The following is a 3,280-nucleotide window of genomic DNA, read 5'->3' on the forward strand; positions in this document are numbered from 1 at the left end:
TCGGTTCCCGGCAGAGCCGCTCGGTTCCCGGCAGAGCCCGGCTCCCCTTCCTTCCTTCCTTCCTGCCCCTCCACCGCCAGCCACAGCTCTGCTCGAGGCTCTGCTGCTTTTCGGAAGGCTGCGGGGTTTTGCGCTCGATCTGGGCCAGCTGGCTGCAGGAAGGCAAAGCAGGGCTGATGTTCCCTCCCCAGTGCTCTCCGAGCAGTTTGTGTTGGCTCTGCTGCAGTGAGAGGGGCTTTGCTCCAGGAGAGCTGCCCCTCACTGCGGCTGCACAGCCCTGCTGGGCACCCTCCTGCTCCAGCAGAGGGGACGGGGACGGGGACAGGGATAAGGACATGGAGCCCGAGGTCCATGAGCATCCTGAGGTGTGCCAGGATGCTCAGCACCACTGCAGCCTGGGGACCGGCTTCCTCGTGCTCTGTGTGTGCACAGGTTTTGCTCAGTGATGTAAACAGTGTTTACATCACTAAGCAAAGAAGATGTTACCACAATAGTTTGATGACTTGTCAAGTCTAGTTTGATGGCAAATTGGCACTCCAGCCCCACGGGCAGGTGGTTGTGGTGCAGAACACCAGAGCCATTGTGTTCCTTCAAATGACACTGGGTTGTCCCTGTGTGCCTGTCCTGGTGGCACAAGCTGGTGGGTGGGAGCAAGGCTGGAGCTGATAAAATAAATAAATAAAACCTTCATAAAGGAATAATACTCAGCCTGCTGCAGACAGGGTTTTCCCCAGCCCACTCAAACTCTCCCAGACCAGTCCCTGGAACAGGGAGCAGAGGTGACCCAGAGTGACACAGGGCTGGGCAAGAAGGAACAGCTTTTGTGGTAGCAGCACATGGGAATTGCTCTTTCCTGCAGGAATATGAGGCCCCAGCAAGGCCACTGCCAAGATCCTGATGATGAACACTCCACTTGTGCCTGCTCCAGCCTGGACACTGCTGACTCTGGGCAGGCATCCCAGTGCTGGGGAAAGCATTTTTGGGAGTGCAGTGCCACTGGGCTGGTTTGCATTGCCATGTGGACTACACCGAGTGCCTGCAGAGCAACTTCATCCCCTGGGATTACCTAGGAGCAGCTGAGGAAATTGTCCTACTGCCTGCAGTGGCACTTGCTGTGCCTGTGGAGGGACAGCTCTGCTATGGCTCCCAGCTTTGGCACTTTTACTGAGCTCCACGTGAACCACTGGAGCAGCAAAGCCACAGGAGAAGGGTGGAGAGTCTGAAATCGTGGGCTCTTGTCAGGTACAAACACTGCTTGGCTGTACAGCGGCTACTTCCCATGTGGTTAATGCAAAGAAATGGTGAAAATAACTAAAAGCAGCATTTGCTGTAGTGATGGAGCAGAATCCACCTGACAGAGACAGAGCCCTGTTTCAGCTGCCCAGATGCTGCTGCATTCCCAGCTCAGAGTCAAGAAGCACTTGGAGATCTTTTCTGGGTAAAGGCACGGACTGTTTGAGCCAGAGGGCAATGGCTGAACTTCTGGAATTAACTGCAGGCCCTTGGTGTGTTGGAGCAGCAGGACAGATGGAGGCTGGGAATGACAGACCAGAGCCCAGCCTGAGCAGGACTTCCACTGAGTGTGACACCTAAACTGCCAGTGTCCCCCACTCAGTGCAGCTCCTCTCTGGGTTTTCCCAAGGCAGATGTGAACCCCAACATGAAATGCCTTTAAAACACAAACATGGCCTGACACTTGTCCTAACGTTTCTTACTCTACACTTGATGAGGGAAGAACAACCAAACCAGGCTGGATGGCACAGAAACCACCAAGGAGCAAATCTGTGCTGGAGCTGTGGGGTTAAAGAGCTTCTCCTTAGTCAGCTCCCACCCACGGGCACAGAAACTACTCAGGAATTACAGCTGAGCAACCCACCAATGCCAGCATCCACACTTTCCTGAAATTACAGAGGTTTTTAGTCTTATAAAAGTATATTACAGGCACATCTATAATGACTGTCTTGAGATATCTATATATGAAAATCTATAAGGGTAAATACCTATAGATAGATAGCTCTATAGTTTTTCATCTGAGGATAGTTAAGATATCTTGAATATCTGCAAATGAAAAGCTATATTCCTAGAATTTAAGGCTGAAAAATCCAATTCCACATGGGAAGAGAGAGAAGAGTTTACTTGTGTGCTGAGCTGTACTCAATGATACTTGTGGATCTCCTCCAACTCAGAATATTCTCTGATCCTGTGTGATTCTGTGTGGCACCAGCCTCCACCAAGGCTCAGTCTTGGGGTGCTCACAGCACAGGGGGTGCTCACCCTGGACAGGATCCATCCTCTGAACTTTGCCTCCAAGGAAATATGACATTGGCAGCTACCAAGAAGCTGGTGTATGCATCAGTGATTTGAATAGTGGTTATTTTGAAAATATTTTTATTTTTTCTGGTGTTCCTGGGTATTGGGAGCATGGCAGATGTTCTTGGGTGCTCAGGACCAGCAAGGGTGATCCAGGCTGAAGGCTTCCCCCTTTCCCAGCCCAGGCCAGGCAGCAGCACAGGACAGCCACTGCCTGTGTCACGCACAAATCGGCATTTTATGCTCCAGCAGATGAAGAACTGCTGTTCTCACAGCTGTCTGACACAGCAATCATTCTTTGGGAAGTTCCTGGAGGAGGCAAAGCAAAAATCCACCCAAATACAGGCAGAACACTGCAGAAGCCCAGTTTCCTGGGCAGCCTCCACTGCCCAGGCAGGACCTCTCTCCCTGACCCCCTTTTCCCCCCGGGATTTCAGCACCCACTCCCACCCCCACACTCCTGGTTTGTAACCAAAGGCCACTGCAAACTAGACTGAGATCACCAGATCATTCTATGTTAGACACTAAACAGACGTGAGATGATCACTTCAACTTAATTATATCATAATTAAGCCTTCATATTCCTGTCATCTGGAACTGTCAACGGCAGCCTGAGTGGAGCTGCTGCTCCTCTCCAAGAGCCGTCACTCAGTGCTCCTGAGAGGTGTCAAAATAGGGGTAATTGTGCCTGCAGAGCCAGCTCGTGGCTGTAAACAAGAGGCTGTGCTTCACTCCAGAGCTCTGCAGTGCAGCAGGGGCTCTGCCATTCCCTTGCCAGGGCTGTGGGCTAATGATTGCCCAGGCATGTGGCAGCCTCGTCACCCACAGCACCCTTGGTGTCCCATGTCCCAGCACTGGCACCAGCATTGCACCCCCACATGAAACCCTCCTTGCCTTGTGAGAGCCAGCTGTGTAAAACGTGTATGTAATCATGTTATTGGGAAAAGTTAATTTTAGTCTGCATGAGCTT

Source organism: Geospiza fortis, unplaced genomic scaffold, assembly GCF_000277835.1.
Source record: "Geospiza fortis unplaced genomic scaffold, GeoFor_1.0 scaffold55, whole genome shotgun sequence".
Classification (NCBI taxonomy): domain Eukaryota; kingdom Metazoa; phylum Chordata; class Aves; order Passeriformes; family Thraupidae; genus Geospiza; species Geospiza fortis.